Below are 26828 nucleotides of genomic sequence, written 5' to 3' on the forward strand. Positions count from 1 at the left end.
CAAGGACTGTGTTGGGAAAATTTGTCTGCTAAGGGAAATAAATGATTTGCTTTTGTACCAACATAAACTACCTCATCTGATGAGTAACCACTAACCATAACTTAATATAATTTCAAATTATTTGCATTTTCACTTGCCCATAGCAGCTAAGCCATCTGTTACACCTTTTTTCATTTTTTTATTCTCTTTAAAAATAGCAAAAGCAAACAGTCTTTATCTGTGCCTTTTTAGTGGTAAGGCAGTGTTCAGCTAAACTGTACCAATGAGAAAGAACTAAAAAATTCAGCAGTTTTTGATGTCTCTTCCAAATGTCTGATACAAGATTTTTGTTCACTGGACCAAATGCATACATAAACTAAATTCTGGCAGATGAACATAAATTCCATGAACTTAATCTTCAGTATGTTTTAAAATATTCAGCTTTCTTTGTTTTTCCTAATCAGGTACAAGTAAAATCAACTAAACCTGCTAAACTCTTATATTGTGCTCCTATATATAACAATAACTTATGCTTAATGTACTTTTCAGTAGGAAAGCTCTTACTTAATATAAAAAAATCCGGGACAAAAAAAATCTGCTTTGATATCTGAAATAGACGTGTTGGTTAAACAGAAATACTCCCTTCCTTTAGCAAGCAGCAAAACCCTTGTAAGAAAATGAGCTCTTAACTTTCAGTCATTTAACCCCATGTGACACTGAACATGGTGAGTTTTTCCCAAGAGGCTCTTTGAGATTTTATGTGATGTGCACTTCTTAAGATAGGAAGTAAAACAAGAGAAAACAACAGCAAATAAAAACAAAAGAAAAACTAAAACAAATGAACAAAAAAACCCATATAAAAAAACCCAAACCCCACAAAGCCACCAAAAACCTCTCACCTTTCTCCCTACCCTTCATTTTTCTTGTGATAGTGTGCTGCTTGACTGACTTGACCTCATTCTATGATGTTTAGTGGATGAGGGAAAGGCCATGGGTGGCTCTGTCTGGACTTGAGCAAAGACTTTGGCATTGATTTCTGCAGCTTTCTCCTGGAGAAACTGGATTTCCAGCATGTGGGCAGGTGTACTTTTTGCTGGATAAAAATCTGCCTGGTTGGCCATTGGCACCAGAGCAGGGTGGTGAAAGGTGCTGCATCCACTGGGTGAGGATTCTGATCTTCTGGAGTGTTGGAATCTGTGCTATTGATGATTCCAAAATTGTAGAAAGTCTCTGTCTGTCAGCCCCGCTGCCAAAGCAGAAGCCATAATTGGTCTGTGCTGGTTTCCAGGTTGTTTATTCTGTTGATCTCTCACATGTTCTGCTGCCCTGCCCAGCTCTGTCCTGCAGGGCAGCGTGTGGGGCTCTGCCCTCAGTGGGATGTGACAAACATTAAATACCAGAAACTCCCTGGGCTGGATTTACAAGAACGTGCCAATATCTGTCACCTACGTTGGACAGTGTGTCCCCAGCCTGAACCAACAGAAAAATGCCAACACCACAGTGACACATGGAGGGCATGGAGAAGGAGAAAAAGGACAAGGCACACCCAATTTCCTCCAGCTTGTCCCCTTTGGGCCCTAATCTAGAATCCTAAAATTTTACTTTTGCACCCGTGCCACACTTAATTATTACTTATATCAAACACTCAGAGCTGCTAATTCATCCTGTAAGATTGAAAACTCTTTTCCATGGCCAGAGATCACAGCCAGTGTCTCTGGGGGCTCTGTCCAGGGGGGTTCCTGACCCCTGCCAGGGTCCCAGACCTTCCAGGGCAGCCAGAGGGAAGCCCTGGATTCCCACACTTGAGGTCTTCTTTCACTAAGAAGACATTCGTCATTTCTGGGTTAATGTTTGGATTTGATCATCCTGTGGGTCTTTTCCAACTTAAATGGCTCCATGGCTGGGTTGTGGGATTTCAAAGAAATATGCATTAAAACTTGGAGAATGTTTCCCCTCTGGGGAACAGCACTAATTAATTCATTAGTGATGAAATGCATTAGTGATGAAAAATGTCTATGTATTTAGGTCTATCTTCTGGTTAGGGAAATCTTCTCTGGGTGCTGGAGAGCAAAGTATTCCCAGAAATTGATACATAAAAGCATCTCTCTGTCGGGAGGAAGTTCAGCAAAACTCTGAGGGAGAAAAATTAAATGAATTCCTAAACTGTTTCTTAGTGTTGACAGTTTTCAATATTTAATGGGCACATTGAAGTTGAAAAGAGGACAATTTTTTTTTTGTTCCTTAAAATTGTAATGATGAGGACTTTTTGTTTTATTTTTACTGAAAACCTTAAAAAAATTTCTAAGATCCTGCAATCTATAAGTATACCTCTTTAGAACAGAAATATTCTACCTCCACCATTGGAATATAAATATAATTTATTTTTTTTAGTATTTGGGGTTTGCTATGGACAGAGAACACCCAAGAAAGCTGTGGGAAATTATTCAAGTAGCAGCTTGAGAGCCCCAAAAATTTTTCTCCTTTACAGAACACACTGACTTCTCTATCCAGAGAGACACACTGCCTGGTATGTGTGCATCCTTTTGAAAATTAGATTAACACCTGTGGCTCTCCATTTACTAGGGTGTTATCCAAGCATTGTTCCTTTCATTGCTTTGTTTCTAAATGTCATTATTTTTATCACCGAAGAGCATTTTATGCCACCCTGGATGAGTTGCAATGTTGCACTGAAAACTTGCACAGTGTTTGCCTTGGTTTGGTCTTGAAACCAATCCAATAAAGGTTGATAATACACCTCATTTGAACTAAATCTACTTGAAATCAACTTAAATTTCAAAGCACCACCAAAGAGGAAGGGCAACTTTTGCCTGAAACATAAGCTAAGAAAGAAACTGGAATAAAAGGAAGATTAAATTTTTTGTAGTCACCTACAATGAACTAGTGTAGAGATGTTATTAAAAAAAACAGATATTTAATGAAGTGTACATTTTAACCCCATTGAATAAAAAAAAAAAAAAAAAAAAAAATCCACTTGCAGTTCCCAAGCTGTTATTTCTCAAAGTTAAGGAAAAAGGTTTTAAGTGTTCAGAATATTTTTTTCCTTTATTTTGTCACCATTTCTGCAGATGTTTGCTTTTTAACTAGCCTAACAAAACTGTCTTAGGTAATTCCTAATTTACAGAGCTATAAGCCTTTCCCCTGAGCACCATCTGTTTTTTTTCTTTTTTTACAGGCAGCAGTTCTCTTTAAAGTGTGATTTATTCTCAAATCTGAAACTTTGAAAAGCATCAAATCTTTGCCTCAAACCTGGAAGTTCTTTTTTTCCCCACACTCTGGCTCCTAGCAGAGTTTCTCTGTTCCCAAGTAAATCAAAAGTAGTGTCTGTGAAATACTAGTTTCTATAATTTCTTATGCCACACCTATATAAGGTGTCTATACTAATTTTATCAACAGTACACTGGCTTGTTCATGATTGTGACTTCACCACTTCTTATTTTCTAGTCCCCTCCCACCTACATATAATTGTAAGAAAGATATGAGTCTAGACCAAATAAAATTTTAAAATAACCATATATTATTCTGTAGTACTAGTGGAACCAGACTCCAAGTATGAAAAGAATAATAGAGGAAGAATATTTGTACTTAAAAACCTGAGGAATAAAAAGGTAGAACCAAGAGATACAAAGGAGAGAAGAAAAATAATCTTTCCAGAATAGTGTTTTAAGAACTCACTAAGAGAAATTCTAGGTCCAAATAGTGTATTCAGATGATCAAAGGGATGATTTTTGGGTTGGCAGTTGAAATTTAAGAGAGTATTTTTCGTTTTCTTCTCTTTTTTAGAAGACAATGCACATTGAAAACACATTTTACTAAAGGAGAATTAATCCATCTGGCAGAACTGTCTGAATACAGGTTGGATGGCACTCCAGGAGGACATCCCATCCAACCTTTCCCCATGCCATGGGTCTGACTGCACAGATAGTCTGCCCAGCAGATTTCTGAGCATCTTGCAGGACAAAGATGACATTTCCACACCTTTGATCTGTTTCCTTTGTTGTTACAATTCTGGAGAGCAGCTCATGGCTGCCTTTCATTTCTTTCCTCACAACATTTGTGCTCCCAAATTCTGGTCCTTTGTTAAGCAGGTGCTATGATAGGTTTCATCAGCAAAATGAGAAGACTTCAATGTCACCTGCCAGTGGCAGTAAATCAAATCTTGTGCCTGAGCACAGATGAAGAGAGTTCAGGTGTGGTCACAGTGTGGAGCAAAAGGTGACAAAGATTCTGTAGGATAAAGGGGGCCTGAGTAAACTGGTCAAGTGGAAGGTGTCACTGGCCATGGTGGGGGGATTGGAACTAGGTGACCTTTAAGATCACTCTAGCCATTCTATGATTCTGTAATGTCGGAACTCAAAATGTCCCTCAGACAATTTTGGAGGTTCCAGGCCCCGGTCAGAAGCATTTGAGACCCTGGCAGGCAGCTGGAAACAACTGTGATTTTGTGTTTGAGCCATGGAATGATTTACCAACCTTGAAGGAAGAACAAGAAATCACAAATTTTAGATATTATAGTAGAAGTAGTCACAAAGTAAAGGGAAGAATTTTTGAGTGGTGTACAGGGGGGTTTTGGTTTTGTACATGGGGGTCAGAAGTTTTAAGATGGATTTGGGATTTGGGCCTGCCCTGTCCTCCCTCTTTCTTCTTCCTCACCTCCATGTTCTTGGTGATGTTGGCACTCACAGATTGGTTTAGAGTAGAAAAGCACCATTTAATATAGGCAATAGGCATTGGGGAAAAACTGTAAACATGTAACATGTAATGTACCATATAAAAGATAGAAAATCACCATTTAATATAGGTAATAGGCATTGGGGAAAACTGTAACCATGTCACACGTAATGTCCCATATAAAAGAGAGCAGCAGCCCTGGTGGGGAGAGAAGAAGCAGTCGGGGTCAGAGAGGATGTCAGGGTGTGTGTGTGCCTCTGCCTGAGCTCTGAGAAAACCACAGCAGCCCCAGGAGAAAATCTTTTAGATAACTTGCAATAAACTGCCTTGAGACCCAACAACAGAGGCTGCTGAGCCTTTTTTGGGAAGCTCGGGTTGGAGGAGAGACTTTTCCACCACACGGAGCCACCCCTGACCTAGGGTTAGCTCCGGCAACATAATAAATCACAACTATGATAAATCCCAAATATGCATCCACCATGTGCTCCCAGGCAGATTTTTGGAGGATAAAATATGCTCCTTAAAATTTGTGCACAGGATACTTTCCTTCACAGTCTGGACAGATTAAAAACATACATTAAGACCTTTCCAGAAGCCAACATGGTAAGGCACTGTTAGTCAACATTGTTCTCCTGCAGCAACCCAACTCCCCCCTACACAAACTTTCAAGTTCAACTATATTTTCTGTTTACACTAACTGGCTTGTTCAGAGCTCACTGAATTATTTTGAATTATCAGACTTTGGCTTCATAAGATAGCTGTTTGCAGCAAGATGAGCTTTATCAAAATAGTAAAACAAGCCTGAAGCATAAGAAAACTGGCCCCATCCTGTGAAACAGCAGGGTACAGGACACCTCCAGTGGTGCTTCTTGCATAAGTGTCCCTGCTAAGGATGAGAATTGACATGTGAAATTGCTTGGATAATATGCCTCAACTCTCTGTTCTAGCTCTGTGACTGAAGAATTAGCTTCTTCTTCTTATAAGTCTTATAAGTATAAATAAATATACTAGTAAGAGACAGGAGCAAGTTTACCCCATGATAATTCACATATTCCCATGACTTTAGCAGAGTGTAATAAATACTCCTTACCAGAAAAAAACTCGAAAAGAAACAGAGCACACTTCGAACTGGTAGAAGTTTTAGAGCATTAGGAAAAAAAATCCCCTTTAAAAAAGGAATAAACTACTTCTTCTAACGGACTAATGGCAACAATGATTGGAATGGGCCCAAATTTGAGAAATACCTTTTCTAAAAAGAAGGCAAAGTTGCAAAACAACTTTGCTAACTTGAATAAATTCTAGAGGAATATTTATCTGTTAGAAATAAGAAATGAAAACTAAGGACCACTAAACAGGTATATATAAAATGCAGCAAGATTAAATATAAAGCAAATAAGGACATATTTAATAAGTAGCCTCTTTTCCTTAATAGAAGCAGAGCAATAAATTGCATAAATCCAAGACTAGCTAAAGCCAAAGTATGTTCAGTACATTTACAATGACATAACAGTCAAACATTGACAGAAATCAAGATACTAACCTTGATCTAGAAGTACATATCAATTACAAAAAACTGACTCAGACACATCATACATGGAGCCCAAACAGTGCAATTTAGCACAGCTTAAAGCAGATCTAAACATTCAGCCAAGGTAAAGCCATTATTATACACAACACCCGAGAGCCCAGCACTCATCTGCTACCATTACTCTTTCTATCTGAGAAGGAATTTCTCTCTGTTCCAGCAACAAATGCCTCCTGGAACTAATTGGCACTCGTTGTCAATCTCAGAGCAGAGACTAATGAAGTACCTTTTGAGCCTGAGAGGTTCTGAAGAGGTGATCTCTCCAGCACAGAACAGAGACTCTGTAATGAGGCAGGATAAGGATGATTCCTCTGCTAATGTTCATTCCTTACTTATCCTTACTGTAAAAAAAAAAAAAAAAAATGGGATTCATCCATATGCTTAAGAAATCCACGGAGTCCCTGTGTAAAACAAAAAGCGATAACACTGCAATTCACTGCTCATGGAGACAAGGATCACAAAGAAAGGGAACAAAGATGCTTTTACTGCAAACTATCTCCCACCTCATGCATTTCATTGCTTGGAAAAACTATTTGTGATAGAGAGGAAATAAGTCTGAGCAGTGGTAACAGCAAAGGACTGATTCCTGGAAGGCATCACTGATATTCTATCCTAAAAAAGTAGTGAATGTTTTTCTAAATCTTAAACACAATCTGGGGGAATGTCACCTGCATTACACCTGCTAAATCTTGAGATGCAATTACATAAACAGAAAAAAATCTTACTGCAGAGCTTTCCTCAGTCAGTCAAGCTGCTATTTGGAAAGAAAGAGCACAACAAAATAATTAAATGAACAAGCATCTTTATCGTGCATTGGTATATTCCTACCAGATATCTTCTTTTTATGTGGAATGCAAATAAAAACACATCAATTCAAGTTGGCAGGCTCCTTTAAAATTAAAGTCTGGCTTTGAGTGCTGGACCACAGTCTTCACCTATGCTACATCTTGAAGTGCTTAAAATACAGGACAAAGCCTTTAAGAAACAAATCCACAAAACTAAGATACCTAGGCAATCTGAAGGCAGTTTAATGGGCTTAAGTCAGAGCTCTTCAGCAAAAGAGGTTTATAATGGATGTATTCTTGAAAATAAGGCTGTTACTGCAGACCATCTACTTTTGAAATGTTTTCAGACACAATAGTTTCTTCCATCAGTTAGCAGGAAAAATGGAATTAGATACTCTTTAGTTATTTTGGATAATCCCTACAAGCATGTTCAGCACTTTGCTCTGTATTTAGTATTGGTCTGGGATTAGGAACTTGCTGGCAACCTGATATTAAAACATACCTCTGCTGTTGTAAAATATTTGCTGCAATGAATAATAGTTATGTTAATAGTTATTATGATTACTGTGTTATAACACAGTTGTTTTTTTTTTTTTTTTTGCCTCTGTGTTTTTGAAAAAATGCCCAGCAGGGCTTTAAAAAGAGCAAGGTAGTGACATATATAACTCTCCCTGAAAAGATAACAAAGGCTTTGTCATCCAAGTGGTTAAAGGGCAGAGTTCCAAATTAAAGCACTTTGGAGACATACTGAGAAAATGCCATTTACCAAAAGCCAAATTGTCATTTTGGCACATGTGGATCCATGACTAAAGGGAGGAAAATCTGTGCCAATTCCTGCTGCAACTTCTGACACGGGTTTATCTCCCTTTCTTCTGAGACGCTGTGCAGCTCGGCAGTTCATGGAATCTCATTGACAAAATCTTCATGGCAATTGCAGCTGTGATTTGGGAACGTGCTCTACTAATCTGCTGCATCTATTGAATGCAGAAGTGAGGAAAAACCTGTATGAAGTCTTCTTTGGGAGCTCTTGTGAATCTCTAGGATTCTGTGTGTTGCTTTTTGCTTGCTCTCACAGTAAAGATAATTATAACCATTTCTGAGTTGTGAGATCAACCATTATTTTCCTCTCCTATACTCCACTTTCACCCTTTTGTTTGTTTTTGCCTCTTCTACAATACCTCTAGACTAAGGTACATTTGAGTTTGCAGCCCATCAGTACTGTTGTGTACTGAATATTTCCAGAATCAGATGAGAGTAATCACAAAATTACATCTATATCTTGGCAAGAAAAGCTGAAGACTCCCTGGTGTTAGGGCCTCAGAACTCAGCTATGCCATATCAGTTGACCTAACTACATGTTTTCATATAAGTAATAATATAATATCAGATTTCCTCACAAAGACAGAGGCAAGGATTTTTAGGTAAGAGTACTTTTCTACAAGAACTGAATTTCATTATAGATAACTTTAATCCACATAAGTCTATATCACAAATGACATTTCCACTGCTCAAATTTCAGCATATGGAAGAGCTGGAAAAGGTCAGAACTCTCTTAGCACCCCTTGAAACATACACTGTTTAACAGAGTTCAAGTATAGACAAATATATATAAAATTTTCAGGATGGGAAAATACACATAAAACAATGGAATCAGTACTGGGAAAAAAGTGAAACAGGTTGGGCATGTGTGTATAGTTTAGAAACAACATAGATTTTTTTGAACATTTTTGTCTTAGTGGAATACAACTGCAAGTAGTTATCTTCTAAGCTGTCTTCCTTGCCTGGTAAAGGGTGACAATATTCATTCATGCTCCACAGAATATATTTACCACCAACACAAATAAATCTTTGATAAATCTTTGACAATTAGTTAGGATGCATAAACTCTTACAAAAAACACACTACAAGGCAGCATCTATTGCAAGAAAGATCTAGCCAAAATATTTAAGCCTCTCCTTTTTTTAGATTATCTTCCAATCATTATCTACAATTTGCTCAAGCAGCCAAGCAACACACTATGCTAGGAACAAAATACAAGAAAGAATATTTCTATCTTAATAATTTCATACTCCACCTCTGCAGAAGAGAAGTTGGACTCTCAATTACATGGTATTGCATGAAGTCTACCTAATATTCACAAACATCTTGAGGTTACAAAAATCATTGTCTGTCAAACAGACAATATCTATCAAATGATTGCTACAAATCAGTTTTTCTAATGTTAGAGTCTAATGTCCAGCTCAGTCTACTTACTATTTCCCTGTGCTAGTGGAATTGACTTATCTGTAGCAAAAAGATTTAATCCTGCTGTGGATAGGTCATTTCATCCCCTCTTGATCATATTCTATTCAATCCATATCCTGCTGGACCAACAAAGCATACTTTTCTGAAAAAAAATTCTTTCTGAATATGTTTATTTGTTAACCAGCTTTCCCTTTCATATTTATTTCAGTAAATTCAGCTTTCAAATACAGTACCAGAGCTCTGTCAATACCAACACCTGTGTACTGCAATTTCATAATGTTCTTAGTTTAACAAAGTATCACATATATATGTATGCTCATATGCCATATATATAAATATATATGCTTATAGCACACATCTGTATTACATTTTAAAGATATTAAAAGAGGCACTTAATTAACATTTATATAAGAAACTTTTTTTAATGTATTATCAGTTTCTTGAAACAGTGCGTACTTGACATTTATAATTTACTTTCTTAGAAACAGAATTCCATAGGTAATTTCTGTCTATTATGCTGATACGTTTCATGAGAACATCTGCACTTAAAATATGTGCCTCACTTAAGAATAATGTGATTATTGCATTCATAGCTTAGTGAAAAGACAATGTGTCACTGAGATCAAAAATCAGCACCATCGAGTATTTCCAAAAGAGCTCAATCTGTCTGTCTTGCACAATTTCAGATTCAAATGCAGAATTTTGAATGGAAAACAAAATAAAGCTTATAAGCAAACAAGAACTAGAAGGAATTCCTAAAAGGAATTATGTTTTAATACAAATTAACAGTGGAGAAACTAACCTGACCAAATGTGCAGTTTTTCTTTAACATTTAAACAAAATTGCTGGAAGGTTATAGAAAGTTATCTATTCATTACATATAATCATATTATTAGATTTAATGAAAAAGATTCACAATAACTTCAACCTTTAAATCCCTTCTTTTGTGATTTTTAACAAGAATTATCCTGCTTTTAAGATGGCTATTTTCTCTTTTGATATGAAATTCTAAATGCATGGAACATTAAATGACTGACAGAATATTAATATTATTTATTCTGATTATATTATATTAGAATATCAGAAATATATATATACTAGAATCAGAAATTATATTTTGATTCATATCTACTGCTTCAATGTGTATAGAAGAATTTATCAAATTCATTCATTGATTATTCGGGCTCTGGTCATAACAGACAGAAGAAGATTATCAAAGATTCAACAACAGTTGCTAAAGTACAGAAAGTGCATATGTTTAGGAAAGGAACAAAAAAGGAAAATGAACCAGTTAACTGTGCAAGAGAAACTGAGGCCCAAATTTTCTAAGTAAACAAAACTTGTTAAGAAGAGACTGCATATGTGGTTGCCCTTTTATTTGGATTCACATGGAAAAATGAGCTATTATTCCCTTATTTTCCCCTCCCCTCACTCTCTACCATTTATATTTAAACAACTGCATAGATGGGAACTTGGAACAGGGGTGGGCATTTGTGGAGATCTTTAAGCATTTTTAAGCAAGATTTTTAAGTAGGCATAGATGACCCACCGTAGGCCACAAAAATTAAGTAATATTAAAAAATAGCATAAACATTCAACAGCATACTGGAGACCTCAGGTTCATTTTTTAAGCTTAAACTTCTATCTAAATATTGCACTTTGTTTCCAAAACCCACCATCATGCAAGGCAAATGAAAATTTTTTCAGTCTCTGAAAGACATTTGTTTCTGACTTATCTGTCTGACATTGATAAATCTATGAAATACCATTCATTTCTAAATGTCTTTCATTATTAACCTTTGATGTATTACGTATATATAGCTAGGGTTTCCTCTTCAAATACTGGAAACCTAAGTCAGACATCTTCACCTACCAGGCAGGGTAGGTTGACCAGCAGGACACAGAGTCAGCATGAAATGGTTCCAATGCCACACAGTCATTATCAACACAGGGTGGTTAACATTTAAAGTATATAATTCTGATTATTTAGAAGCTTTTCGACTAGAGGAAAAAATCCTTACTCTTCTTCCCAAGAAACACAAAGATAATCACAATAGAAGGCAGAATTTTACTATCTAGAAAGCATCTTTATTTCAGCCAAGTATATTCTATGGTGTAGAAAACATATTAACAAGGGTCCAACAAATTTACTGTGAGGTTCTTTACTTCAGCACGTGGGTAGGAAGAATAACAAATCTGATGGCAATTAGGAAGCAAGATATTCCACAGAGGCCTCACAGTAAATTAACAAGCAGGAGTATTCTTTTCTTTAGCACATTTTTTGTCCTAAACTTTTTTAAATATTTTCTATCGGATGCTGGACACATTTCCTGCCCCTAAAGAACAGCACATCCAAGTAGCTTTCAAAGTTTTAATAATCTTCCATTTTTTAAAGCCATCAAGTCTTTTCTTGATGTCAAGTCTACCTTCCTTCCTGACTAGCAAAACTTCCTAACAGCAGCAACACTACTGGAAACCCTGCATGGAGCTCAGCCTCCTCTTGTATCTGACAGCACAACAGCTTTCTACCCACTTACTCTCTTTTCTTCAAGACAGACAAAAAGGAAGGAAACTTCATCGGGAGGTAGCAGTTTAGAAACCTGACATTTCACTGCTTGATGCTCACTTTCATCAGCAATAAGATCTTGACTTTAATGCTGAAAAATAATGAAGAACAGTGAAATCAAAACTGACACTGTGCCTGCTTAGACTCATGGTGCCTGTACACTACCACAGAGAACAATAATTTAATTCTCTTTGAAAGCATTTTGCTATTGAATGAGAAGTACCTTTAGCTTTATCTACATATTGCCTATAGCAGTCGAGTCAGTCTTTAAAAAAGAAAATTCAAACAGGATTCAGGTGCATTAATTTATACTGTAAGAATTAATATAGAATTCCACATTGGGCTTGGTTGAAAAAGACTTCTAAGATTGAGTCCAGCCATTAATCCAACACTACCAAACCCACCACTAAACCATATCTCTAAGTGCCACATCTACATGTCATTTAAATATCTCCATGGAAAGTGACTCAACCAGCCTCTTCCAATACCTGACAATCCTTTTGGGGAGGAAAGTCTTTCTGATGTCCAATCTAAAATTCCCTTGGTGCAACTTGAGCCCATTTCCTCTGGTCTTGTCACTAGTTACCTGAGATAACAGGCCAGCCCCCATATGGCTACAACCTCTTTTCAGATAGTTCTAGGGAGCAATAAGGTCCCCCTGTCAGCTTCTTTTTCTGCAGGATGAGCACCCTCACCACTTCAGCCATTCCACACAAATCTTGTGCTCCAGATCCTTTACCAGCTTTATTTCCCCACACATTTTTCAGTATCTCAAAGTATTTCTTGCAGTGAGGTGACAGCAGAGAGCACCCTGCAACATTAAATAAACTAGAGGAAAATTCATAATGTGACATGGTACAACAGACCACACCGGCCTGATATGTTCATAAGAAAGCAAAGTGCATTTTGGAAATTTTTTTTTCCATTTTATAATTTAAAAGTGCACTAACGCTACCAAATGAATTGTATGAAGTTCTTCAAGGCTTATACAAGAAGAACTCTATCAGGTTTTAGCTTGGTGTTATTTTTATTGCTCCTTCTCCATTCTCCCTTTTTCACTTCATTCCCCAATAAAGAACTAAAAGCTATGTGAAAATGAGAGGAGATGTTTTTCCACTTACTACAGGTGTATATATATACTGCCACACTTAGATGTACAGATAAGCATGATTTCCATCTCACACCAGTTACTGTTGTTTCCCTTTATTTATTTTTCTCAATGCATCAGGGAAAGGACATATTTCTAGAAGAAAATGGAAACAAAGCAAAGGAGAGCAAAACAACACTATACCAGAGCAGAAAAATGGCTAAAATGTTTGTGTGGTAGTTGGAAGACCTTAGGCAGATAGTCAGACATGGATAATTGGACTTGAGTCTCTGCCAGTCTAGCTTCATGCCAAGTCCACCCTGTTTGTTTTTCTTAGAAAAGGGGAGTTGTCAAAATCTTTCCATTTAACATGAAAATGTATCATAAAACTCTTATCACTCAAAACTGACATGTCAAAGAAAGCTTGTTTCAAAGAATATTTATCCACAAAATTAAAATGTTTAAATAAAAATTTTCACTGCTCCTACATAACTTTCTAGAAGCTGGCAAAAGAATTCCTGCTGATGCTATTACAAAGCCAAGTCAAAATACAGTGTACTTGTGACATGGTATGAAAAAAAAAGCACAGAAGATTCTTGAAGAGCCTTAGTGAAATGGTCACTTGTGTTCACAAAAACTGAAAGAATTCTAAACCACCCTGAGGATGTGATTTAAAAATCAGTTGGCACTGGTTCAAATAAAATGCTAAAAATGCAAGGCAAACTCCACCCCTGGAAGTTTGTGTTTTCCCAAAGCTCAATCAGGAGAGCTTGCAAAGTTCAGATATTGCACAAATTATAAAAGTCACCTGCAGAGAGGTATCAGGGGCAGTCCTGTTCTGGTACTGCAGCCTACAGCTCCAAAATTGCAATCCTAGGATGTAGAGCAAACTGTGAGCAAGCCAAAAATTATAATGTTCATCACATTCATTGCTTCACATGTAGCTGCCCTTGATTTTAAGGGGATTTTTAGAGTACCTTTTGTTCAGATTCTCATTTTAATTGTTCTTTGTAGGTTGGTGCTTTTCTGTGCAGGTTTCTCTCCAACCTTGGTTCAAGAGCCAGCTTCCATCATCCAATAGTTTTCCCACCTTTTAAAGAGGTCTGTGGCCTTTCCTGTTTTCAACACCTTTTCTGCTAATAATCTATTTGCAACAGGTGCATCTCTTACACAAAATTGTTGGTTTTTTTTTTCAGAGAGCTTAAAGGTTTGGTTTTTGCCTCTGAATTAATGCAGATACTGTTTTGACTACAGTGTAGATGACTTAATTTACATTGTGGTTTAGTCACGTGCAGGAAATAAAACAAAAATCTTTGGAAATTCTTTAATACTGATATTATTTTAATAGGAAGTAATTTCTGTCTTTATTTTCTAAATATAATATTATTTTCTAGCTATTGAATTTCCAAGAAGGAAGTTTACTGCAGTCTCTGTTCATTGTGGCTTATCAAACTACTTACACAAGGAGCACAGAAGGAAAGCCCAAGATCTAGAATTTGCAGATAATATGCAACAAGCAGTTAAGCAGTAAATATCAAGGGTAACAGTGTTGTCTGAGGGTCCTGTAGTACTGGGGAAAAAACAACCAAAACAATCTCCCATATTTAACTTCTCCACTGTCTCTAGAAAACAAAATATATCTCTAATTGCAAAACATGACAAACACCCAAAGAGAGGCAGAATCACTGAAATCACTGTGATTACCTAAGAGTGCAGGCAAACATTCCTGGCTCAGATTTAGGTCAATATGCTGGGTCTGTGCAAGGTGACATGGCAACAGACTGAATGCCTCTACAGTCAAATTCTAACAAGGAACAATGAAATAAACACATAAAACGTTGTGAGCAAATTATAAATCAGCATGTGGTAGGTACATATTTATTTTTCCCTTTCATTTTCATCACTAGATAACTAACAGAAACCTTTCAGCATGCTTTATCCCTTACTATAAGTAGTTCCTCTTCCTCCTCAGTACTTACCACTCAGATGTGATTTTTAGGTTCATATTTTCTTACTCAGCCTAGTGGAAATAGCACCATGTCAGAACAGATAAGAGGAGCAGATAGAGGACATAAAATTGTTAACTTAGTGTGCATTGAAGTCCATTCCTCTTGTTTTCTACTTTTCTAAGCAAAGTGATAATAGAAAGAATATTTCAATTGTGATAGAGCATCACTAAAAGACCTTGCAGAGGCTTTGCAAACTGCTGCCAACCATTACTGCATCACCAGTCTAATTACAGCCACATATCTCTGCTGGAGGTGGGGGAATAAATTCCAGCCCAGGTCTAATGTAAATGGAATATTTTAATTATGCCTCGAGCAGTGAACTTTTGGAAAAAAATTAATAGATCACAAAGGAGGCCCTTCCTTCTCTGCAACCATTTCCTAAAATATCCCAAAACATCAATAAGCCATTTTGTCTCTCATTTCTTCTTATCTGCCTTGGTATTTTCAAAGATATATGCCGGATATACTGTTTTTGTGCCAATAAATATCTTCAGGTGAAATCAAGTCAGCTGGGGAATGAAACTTTTGGCAGCCATAGAATCTGCAGAGATTGCACTCTGCACATTTTTGTGCTGGCCAATAGAGATTTTACTTTTTTTATTTTCTCTCACTGAACTTCAGAATTCTGAATTTATAAGATTTCCAAGCCAAGCAGTATTGTATTGCATTTCTAACACAGATTTCTAACATAAATCATACTGAAATCAGACTTCAATTTATTGATTTTCCTCACTGTAACTAGCTGTACTCAGTTTCATCATCAAAATACTTCACAAAAATGGAAACAATTAGAATGAGGGGATGTTTTCCAAACAGTACCTGAATATAAAGAAAACTATTCTGCATTAATGCTAATGACTTCTATTCTTAAAAGCTTTTTAAAGCTGAATTACATCTCAACTTGCACACAAATGAATTGCCTAAAGAAAGGGATTGTGGTCTAATCTGCAATACGTTAGAAGCATCTGTGTCTGATTGATAGGCACTGCCCAACAGTCATATTTTCTTTTCCCCTTTGAAATAAAGCCAATTCAAAAGTGACATCTATGAATTACTGGGTTACCTGAAGGTTAAGCCACTTAAAGAGAAGAAAAAAAACCAAAAAATTTACAAGCTGAAAATCTTTTTTTTGCAAATCTTACTTTCAGTCTAGGTTGAATGCTTCTAATGATATCATAGAAGCCCTGCAGAGAAAGCAAGATCATGAATAAGTATTTGATGCTCCAGTGTTCCATTGCTTAGATAAGAAGGATGCTGCCATTACTGCAAGCACATAAACTTTGATTACACTTCTTAAAGTCATTTGCTGAAGTGTAAAATAAAGTGCAAGAGGCTACATTAAGATGCTTCATTGAGTTTTAATCAAAGGGAGAAATGATATTTCTATTTACTATTTATCATCAAAATGTGACTGATTTTTCCAGTGATAATTGCTGAATTTCTGTAATGGTTAGTGTTAAGTGTGTCTAGATATTAATACAATTTAGTTTTAATGATGTGCCAGTTAATTACAAAAATTTACTCACATATCCATGCAAACCCTGCCGTTCTGATAGAATTTCTAGAAGGTAAACTCACTTCTGCTGACATATGCTTTAGCAAGTAAAATATTAACAGAGTTAATGTTGTATTGAAGTCCTATTTTCTCTCTCACAATAATACTGTTACATTTCATATTGCATTAGCTAAGTCTTTCAACATGTTGGTACAGTACACATAGAAAATACTGAATTGTGGAGTAGACAAAGAAGGAAAAGGGCAATGAATAGAACAAACGCACATTTTGCAATGTGTAAAAAACATAAAATCAAATTTTAATAAATAAATGCTTATCTGTCTTAAAAAAATCTGATTCTATAATATCAGGCAAAGCTTGGAAAATATTGAAAAAAAATGAAAGCTTGAATAGTGTTCCGCTTTCAAAATACATGAAAAGTGAAAATGGAAAAAGAACAGAACCACCCATCTTTTTACTAACAGCCAGACTCAAATGTGAAGGTTTCTAAGCAAATATGAGTCCTCTTGAATAAAAAATGATTGACTGTACTAGTTAGCATTTATTCAAATTGCTTTAAAATGGTACTTACTTCTAGGGTAATCATTCACATTTTGTCAAGATAGTTGAACCACTGAAATTTAGAGACTTTCCATGAAATGACATTTTGAACATCTTTTATCTGTAGAAAACCCCTGAGCTTATAAAATTCCTCTCTTGCCCTGGTGGTGACAAGGGGGGGCACCAGTTTCAGACGGGTAAAATGGAACATAGGAATGTGACTCTAAATCATGAAGATAAGCAACTGCAAGTTGTGCCTGTTGCACAAAATAATTCCATGATTTAGCCATGAAACCACCACAATTGTGTTCTGCTAAAACTCCCATGTGCATGCACAGAATGTCACACTGGCACTTATCCCACGAGGACACAAGGACAATGAGGTTCACATTAATTTTTTGTATTATTTCTGTTCCATCAAAAAACAACAGCAACAAAACTGAGTGGGCCCCATGAAAATATAGAAAACTGACTCAAGATTATAAGAATTCCCAATATTTTTGTGAGCAAGGTTCCTCTCCCTGGTGTAAATCAACACTGACTTTTATGGAGTTACTCTAGTCCATGCCAGATGGGAGTCTGAATTTCATCAAAAAAGACTTAACCATAGGAGGGAATAACAAGGGAACTAAGTTCCTCTGTCAGTAATTAGACATTAAAATAATAATAGCAACTCTAATCAAGAAGAAGAGACTCCAGCATAAGTTTTAGCCAAAGCCATGCTGAGCTACAATAAGATTATAGAACACAATGCCAGAGACAATTCATAAACTGGCAGAAAAAAAGGCTAATGACAGTGTTATCCAAATCATACCTGGCAGGAACACTGCAAAACTGTGTTGGGGATCCACTCTCCTCCTCAAAGAGGAGAGCTACTTTAGGCTACATCTTGTGGCTGTCATGAAATGAAATATCAAAGTAAAACTGAATTTACTATTATATTCCAAATCCTAGAGACTGTCCTCAAAGTACTTCCTGGTTATAAGGACACAAAATTCCTTTGTATATTATAAGTACATGAGAAAAAGGCATGCTGTACTGAAGATTTCAAGGTGTGGATTTTTAATCTTCAGTATATAATCACAACTGCTCACTTTCAGCAAATAGAGGCAAACTGAAATAGTACAGCTCAGGGAATTTTAACATCAGCTTTCATAACTTTATATAAAATTGGCACTTTATGTTTTATCCCAAAATAAATCAGAACACCTCTTTTGTTCAGAAATATTGTGCCAGGATCTCAGAATAGTAAAAGCTCTATCTAATTCCTTGGATTACAAAAAAAGCTGCAAGGCTTCCTGCCTGACCAGTTCAGGTATGCTCCAGAGGTACATTCCAGATACAAGATAATGCAATCACCAGAGCCATTAGAAAATTGTTCTCTGTGCCTCCCTCACTGGCAAGTTGCACTTAACAGAGCTTGTTTGAATAATTTTTAAAAAGCAGTCAGCATCTGAAATTCATTAGTATAAACAAACTCAATGGAAAAAAACTTAAAAGGGATTCCTGACATTTTATTCTGTGAATTATAGAGTTTATGGACTAGAAACTGTATGAAAAGGAAAGCCAAATTAGTGTGTGCTACTTAAATAGTTTCAGAGACAAACCAACCTTCTCTTTCCAAGATAATCCTTCCAGATAGAAGATTAAGATTTACTGCACACCTATATTTCAAATTTTACATGCTTTGCTGACAATGACTGCCTTTACCTGACTCAAAAGTACACTTCATGTTCCAGGTATGTCTGCAACATGATCATTTTAATAAACATCTACTCAGTTTCCCATATTCTGCTGTCAATGATTTCATTTCAGTACTTCATCTATCAGCAATTTCCTCTCTTCTAGTTCAGCTAAGTGTTCCTTTGTTTTCTCTTTAATTTTGTCACACTTTATAACCACTTCAAATTAAGGCAAGGCTCCAGTGCTGTAGGTTATTGTTGCACATAGGCAGCAGGAGTTAGAGCTCCCAACAAATTATCTATGGTTAGGTTTGGTAGAACATATTTTGTGAGGTTCTTGTTGAATCTAAGAAAAACATACGGGTTGTGCTTCCTACACACAGAGTAGCAAAAAAACCCAAACAAAACCAAACCAAAACCAAAACCAAAACCAAAACCAAAAAACCAAAGCAACAAAAACTAAAACACCAAAAAAAACCAAAACAACAAAACCAAACCAAACAAACGAAAAAAAAAAAACCAAAAAAACAGACAAGCCCAAATTCCATCAACCAGCATGGATTAACTAATAAAATGAAGCTGAGTCCCTCCAGTCAGCGTAAAGGGGATATAAAGGCTTGGGAACACAGTTAGTTTTTACCATTTAGAAACAAAATTGGAAACTCTCAAGCTAAAGCAGGGTTTTCTGTTCCCTTTGGCTTGGTTTCACAGCAGTCTAGACAGAAGAGTCCAGTGCTGAGCTCTTCAGACATAAGCTGAAGAGTAGCAGCACATCAGGTCACACCTTTAGTACTCTCAATATCCAGTCAGGCAAAGAAAATACAATGAAACAGAATGAAAAATAATTAATATAATTCCCACCTATGAAACTTATTATATAAGTCATCAAACAATCCTTTCAGATCCAATTATACCCTTCTGTAGAGATTAAATGTGTGTTACCTACTTCCAGGAGGAGTTATTATGCTGTAGTTGGGAAGGAGAAGGGCAACTAAGAAACATTCACACACTCTCTAAGTGTTCCCCATATTTTGTAGGTCTGAGATGCAGAACAAAGTAGCAACAAAATGGAAACTGCTGCCAAACAAGTCTCTAAAATTCCAGTTCTCCTAAATCCTTCTTCAAGGGTTATTGCTCTTCTCAGTAACATCAGGTCTTGGAGTCCATGATTTTATTTTAGCTTGTTTTATCTTTTTTTTTTTTTTTTTTTTTTTTGAACTGGATAGTTCACTGAGAAGCAAGCCATAGTTTCCCTGGCTTAAAAGAAATGTGCCTTTGTAAATGATGTGCTAATGATCTTTCTCAGCTTCATGCTTAACTCATTGAGATCTATAAATCACTCTCAGATACTGTCTCATGAAAGATAATAACTCAAAATAGAAATCTCATTTAATTCCACTGCAATTAAACCAATTAATATATCATGTATCTTTTCAGACACCACAAGAAGTTTTTCCACCTTCCACAATATTTTGTACTGTTCTCTGTCTTCTACCTGATCCTGCAGCAGAGCATCTTTAATCCATGTTCTTTTTCAGGGAAATGGCAGAAACAATTTCTTTCTATGAAGTCTCATGCCTTCCTGCACATTTTTTTTCCCAAAGCTGTGTCTTTCTGCTGTTCAAAATCACTACAATTGGCAGAGCAACAAACTTTAACCTTGCTCTCTGCCCCCCACAACTCTATGAAACACATTTTAGTTTCCTTTTACAGCTAAGTGTAAATGTCTTTCCATTGAGTGCATTGATAGTTGAGTGGCACTGAACATACAGTATATACAGAAATAGTAAAAAATTGACCAACAGTAATCAGGAGAATGCATAAGACAAAACACAAAATTGCAAAACCCATACATTTTCTGATTTATTATCTTCACTCACTAAAGCTTTATTATGCAGCAAATATGATCCATATTATAAGTCATGGAGGCAAACTGATAATTAAGTTCAAATTTGTCAGGATGCAAATTTGCTGAAGTACATAGATTACTCTGATTACAGAAATAATAATAAATGCATCATAGTGATACTCTTCCAAGAATACAGATGGTACTGTCATCCTGAGTGCATCTATACTGCTTTTAAGCTACTGTGACATGGCCAAACACTAAATTACAAGATTATTCTGTGAGAGGAAAGACATTTACTACTTGTGCAAGAGCAGCCATTATTGTATTGTGCTAATCATCCTCATCGCTGAAGCATAAGACATATAGATAGATAGATAGATAGATAGATAGATAGATAGATAGATAGATAGATAGATGTATTTGTACATCCACAATATACCAGAAAGCACTCAAAGAACCAAAGGCTAAATTTAGGAATGTCTGGAACACATTATTATACAGCACATTGACTACTCTTTTTTTTCTGAATATGAACTAATTTCTAGAACAGCATTTTGCTTGAAGCCTCTCAAAAATCCTTTTTAATGGTCAGTGAAAAAATGATGGAATGTTTAGTGCTCAGATTTTAAGATCACAAGTGTCTCAGTTAGTTAAAAGATTGCCTATACAGTTTCCAGTGTACTCTTGTTCTGCCATTAGACTATCCAAATTTTAAAATCAGGAAGAAAGACTAACATGATTAAGAGACTGATGGTCTCTTGAAATTTAAGGTTAAGATGATGACAAGCAGAATAAGAGATCCTTGGAAATTGCAAAGCATTCTATATTGTGGAATATGTATGCTTTTGCTTGAAGTAACATTATAATGAAGAAAATAAGTTATATCCTTTTAACCTTCTGATTATTTTTTAGGTAACATTCACAGAGATAACTGTTCAAAAACTAATTTGACCATGACTCCTGAAGGGCTTAGGTATCCAGTTCCATAGGAAAACTCAGAACATCAAAAGTGAAGAAACACATGTCTAAATTTTCAGTCTTGGATATCATGCTCTGATCAAAACCTCTTTGCTGTAAGATCATGACATTTAAAACTACTCTCCTGGGCTCCTCTGAATGAACTTCTAGCTCAGTAGTCTCCTTCCCAACAACAAAAAGGTTTGGAATTTTCAACAAAAAGCACCCCTGTGCATAACCAGATAACATTGTGGTGGTATTAATTTCAAATATTCACTGGCTCATGATTTTCCCAGCACAAGGTGCTGGTTTTGTATGAAATTATGCTATCTTTTGAAAAAACAAACAAACAAACAAACAAACAAACAAAAAAACACCCTAGATATCTACCAACAGTAGCAGCTATCCCCAGAAGTAAATTTTACAAACAGAAGGTACACAGAGACAAAACCTATGTTACTGGACAATTCATTTCTCCCAAAGGCTGGTCCCATCTTCTGATCCTACTCTGACTTTATAATGAGATAGGTTTGGGGCATGTATAATGCCCAACTCTCATTTTTTGTCTGCAGCTGAAAGGGAAATTAGGCATGTGTTTCAAGTGGGAACTGTGCATGTTCTAGCATAGACAGTTTGGGTTATTTCATTACCATCAGATGTCTATACTACACTAAGTGGTCTGACCTATGTCCAAAATCAAAATTCTATATTATATATACATGCACATTCAAGTAAATTTTTTAAAAAATGTTATTAGTTACAACTGCAATTCTAACATCCATGGATCTGTCACAAGTCAGCTAGTTTTAAACTCACCAATACTCGTCTTTTCGACACATTAAGTACATGGCAGCGACAAGAGGTTCTGATATTAAAAATAAATTAATTTCCAGAGGTAAAAACAAAAACATATCTACTTTACTTGAATTCTTCATGATACACCCCTCAGCATGGTCTCTGCATTTGCAGTTTGGTAGGAATCCAGCAGTTCTTGACTCTCAGCATAGAAGTGAGTGATTCTACTGTGTGCCCACTTGTCTTTTATACAAATCACTTTTCTGGGGGCAAAAAGGAAGGGAGCAGAAGAGGAATGAAATTATTCAGCCATTGTAACCCTCACAAGAATTAAGAGACTTAATTGTTTCAAATCAAATTCTAACTCAAGTTTCCCTCAGAAGTTCACTTTAAGGAAATTTTAATAGCAACCCCGCAAGCTGATTTCTGTAGAACTTAGTCCTAAGTAAATAACCACAAGTTCTTAACTTTGAATTGAGTTAAAAATTCCAATGTCCATGTGCTAGTTTCAATTTCATTATGTTGAAATGATAATAGACTTCATTTCTATGTTGAAGTAGAATGTTAAAAGTCTTACATATACCATGCAAGTGTGTACAATGTACACACTTCGTGTGTAAAAGTAGGCAGGATAACAGGAGGATCACATGGCTACAAATGGGTATCTCACAAGACATTATGCATTAGACATAGGTAGGAAAATACACTGGGGGATGCCAAGTTTTTAAACATAGGCTGAACATCTATCCTTACTTTTTTTCTCTTTTTATGCCTCAGAAAACTGAGTTAATTGTATATCTGTACTTGCTTGCCTGTATTTAAACTTGCAAATTTAACCAGCTGTTTTAATTTCAGTGGCGTTTCACAATGTTGTTTCTATTTAGTCAAGCTGATGCTCAGCATTTCTGAAAATAAAATCAATATTTTGATGCCTCAATGTAGACTAGAGCAGCTTTTGAGTGGCAAATTTCATTTCATACTCCCACATCTCTATGTGGATTTCCTACAGAGAATGCTTTGGAAGCATTGCAGCATTAATGCCCAAGTTTCACTGAGTCAATGTATGACTTCATCCACAACTAATTCCTGCATGTGTTGGCAGCTCACTCTCGTGGGCTACAGAGCAGATCTCTAAAAACTTCATGTTCTAGGCTAAGAGGTAGTAACATGGCACTTCATCCTCTTTTAATTTTGCATTTTCATGAAGATGACATTATTTCTCATTCGTGACACACCCCTTGTGTGGTATTTAGAGTCTTTATAGCAGTATTTTTGTATCCTTGTGCTTTAGTCACTCACATCAAAAGCAGCAGATACAGAACAATAACACATAAGAGAGCCATTTACCTATGATCATTAGGAATTTGGAAAAGGGCACCAAGAGTGAATGCAAAGGCTGTGTCAGGCCTCGGAAAGAAAGCAGGTAGTGTTTACCTTCACCTTCATGTGGCAAGCAAACATAGTTCATAAAACTTCAACTTGGCTTTTTGAAACATCATATTTTTTTAATTACAGCAGTGAGGTGGAAGAGTTAAGTAGGACCTCATTTATTTTTTCTACAAGTCCTTCAGACTGAGAGGAAAAGCCTTCCTAAGCCTGAAGCACAACACTGCTTGCAGCAAGGCTGTACCTGAATTAGCAAACCAGCCCTAACTCTCATTAATGGGACTTGGCATGGAGAGAATAGAAGGCTGCTCCTAGTGTGTCTTAGAGAAAAAGATAATGAAATAAAAAAAAGGACACAAAAGTAAAACATTTAAATTTATCAAGACAACTCAGGATTTATTTTTTTTTTCTTATTTGACAATAGTAATGTCAACAATTTTCACTTGTATTATAAAACATGATGTAAAATACACAATGCTGTATTGGGTTTGCATGGTTAGGCTTTTCTAGCTGGAAGGGTGCTATAGGGGTGGCTTCTGTGAATTGCTGCCAGAAGCCTTCCCCGTGTCTGATGGAACCTTTTCCAAGCCCTGGAAAGGGTCAGGTCCATCAAGAACAGTGGTAGTGCCTCTATCATAACAGTGCTACACTCAAGAGAAAGCTCACTTGAAAATATATTAATAGTTAGGTATTACTGTCCTTGAATGATGGTGCACTGCATCCTTAGATTTTAATTTACTCATCTTTTTTTAACCTTGTGCTTCACTAGGCATCTCTCATAATTACCAATAGCAATGTCCAGATCCCCTAACCAGAACTTAAACATGATTCAAGCAGATTCAGATGTTCATGAATAGTTTTATGTCTTATAACCCCAGGTTAAAACAAAAATCTGCCTCTCACATTTCTCCAGGCCCAATTTTACCAAATACAAAATGGTCCAATCAGGGGCTATGGTATTGTAATTGCAAGATTTTTTCAATGCTTAGAGGTTTCAGCATTTTTGTTAGTAAGTGGAGGCTTCTGGTGCACCAAATTAAAGGAAAAGAGCAGGGGAAAATTTCCTTATTTAAGTTACAGCTATTACAAGGAAAGCTATCAACTCCTAGAGGTGTTTGTTATTTTGGAATCACATTTGTGTTTCTAAAATGAGTTTTACAGTATTTATTGCAAAATATTTGTAGTATAGATATTTCAATTCTAATTCAGTATTTAAATACTTAAATAAGCAAGAGAATTAAAAGCCAGCTTTCTGCCAGCTGCTGAAACTGTTTATTTCTTCTCTAAAATAGTATTATCAGTTTTTTCAAAATCCTGTCATAAAAGAGAATGCTTCAGTGAGTCAAATAATTTTCAATATTTAGAGAGACGAGCACTATAACTCAAATAAACCTTCACTACTCATTTACAAACATACATTATACCATTTTCCTCAATATTTGCTTCCATTCTGCCTTTGTGCATTCTAATACTGTTTGGGTTTCCTTCCTGAAACTGCTTTCAGCAAAGGATTTTTTTCTTAAGTTTCTACAACAACAGCAAGCTAACTGAGCTGAGTCAGTGTGCAAACCCAGAAGTTGCTCTCTAGTTTTCCTACCTTATGTATATTACTTTACATTCACACCCTCTTTTCCTTTGTGTTATTAAATTACAGTTGTCATCCCTGGACATCAAGGTTCACCTTGGTACCTTCACTGGCCAGCCCTTCACGTCTTGTGCTCTGTGTTCTTCTTGAACACTCACACACCTTGGTTTTTTTTCTGTTGTTTACATCTGAAGTCAATTACTACTGCAGAAGGGTATGCATATAAATATAGATGTGTATATGTGTTTGTATATATATATATATATATGTATATGTGTGTATATATATATATGTATATATATGTATATGTATTTGTAGGAAATATCTTCTGGTAGGCTTGCTTCTGAGGATTTCTCAAAATTTTCATTATCATTTAAAGTTCTAGGTCTTCAGATATTTCATAACGGAGTTCAGTCAGAGTAACTCTAGGCCTACCATCAGCCTTCTCTTTGGTTTTTGCCTTTTTTCTGGCAATGTCTGATAACTGTTTACCTTTACAAGGAAAATACCATGTTATCCATCAATTCTAATGTATCTACCTGTTTTAATATCTGTATTTATAGATAGGCTTTATTTCTATTCATTTGTTACTTTGAAAATATGTTTTTCTTGTATTTCTCACAGCTCTTACTGTTGTTTATTTTATTTTCCTATCTGTTGGCTACAGTGAGTTAGATTTTTGAAAGATCTCTTCTCAGTTCAATTGCTTGAAATTTGCTATTTAGCTATGTAAGTTTTTCTTATTCTCATTTTGTTTGGCAGCACAACACCTCCGGAGACACTATTACTGTTTCCTTAAGTAGAAGAAAGGAGTTTACTTTTCCTTAGGGCTTTCCTATGAGCTCTCTCATTTCCTTAAACCTATCTTTCTCAAGTTTATCATCACTCCGATGTTTTTGTGCACACAGCTTTCACACTGTATGGATTGCAATAACATTGTGATTATCGTTTTGCAGCGCTGCCAGCACTGCAGTTTAAATGAGCATCTATGTTCCACTTTTATGAGTGCAAGAGGCATTCACACCACTTAGCTCTAGACACTCAACTTAGCTCAGCTCAGACACGATTTCCCCAGCTCCCCTGTGTTGTCAATAAAGACAAAAAGCACACCTGCAGGAGGTGATTCAGGAAAAATAACAATTGTCAGAAGCTGAAGTGTACATCCCATGTGAAGTAAAATATTCTGGCTTCCATTTAACTCACCTGGCTGGCTGCTTTGGGCTTTGCATGGAGTACGTAGCCCTCGGGAGTGATGATCTCCTTCTTCTGAGTGTGTTCACATTCCGTGGAGCTAGTAGGGAAACAGGCATTCCTCACGCAGCTAGGAGGGAAGAAAAATGTTATCTGTTCTAATTAGATGACATTAAATAATAATGTTCTAATTTTAATTAGGCTGTCTCAAAAAAAAAAAAAAAACAATTTGTCTGAGTAACATCTTTATATTTTCATGTAGTTTTCATAATGATGAGACAAAACCTTGTGTTGTCTGGGAGTCAAATTACTCTAGTGCTTCTGAAAAGGATCAAACTTTCATTGAATGGGGTATTTTTTCTCCACAATCATCAGAAAAACTA

General features: G+C 36.1%; 1 long non-coding RNA gene across 1 annotated transcript in view; it reads right to left on the minus strand.

Moving 5' to 3' along the window:
* The window catches only part of LOC144246142 (uncharacterized), a 100827-nt gene extending 74351 nt beyond the window's left edge, over positions 1-26476 (minus strand). Inside the window, exon 1 of the long non-coding RNA XR_013339827.1 lies at positions 26458-26476. This is a non-coding gene — a long non-coding RNA (uncharacterized LOC144246142). The remainder of the gene's footprint in view (positions 1-26457) is intronic.
* Between the last annotated feature and the right edge of the window lie 352 nt (positions 26477-26828).

The sequence above is a fragment of the Lonchura striata genome, chromosome 4 (assembly GCF_046129695.1).
Source record: "Lonchura striata isolate bLonStr1 chromosome 4, bLonStr1.mat, whole genome shotgun sequence".
In the NCBI taxonomy this organism is placed as follows: Eukaryota; Metazoa; Chordata; class Aves; order Passeriformes; family Estrildidae; genus Lonchura; species Lonchura striata.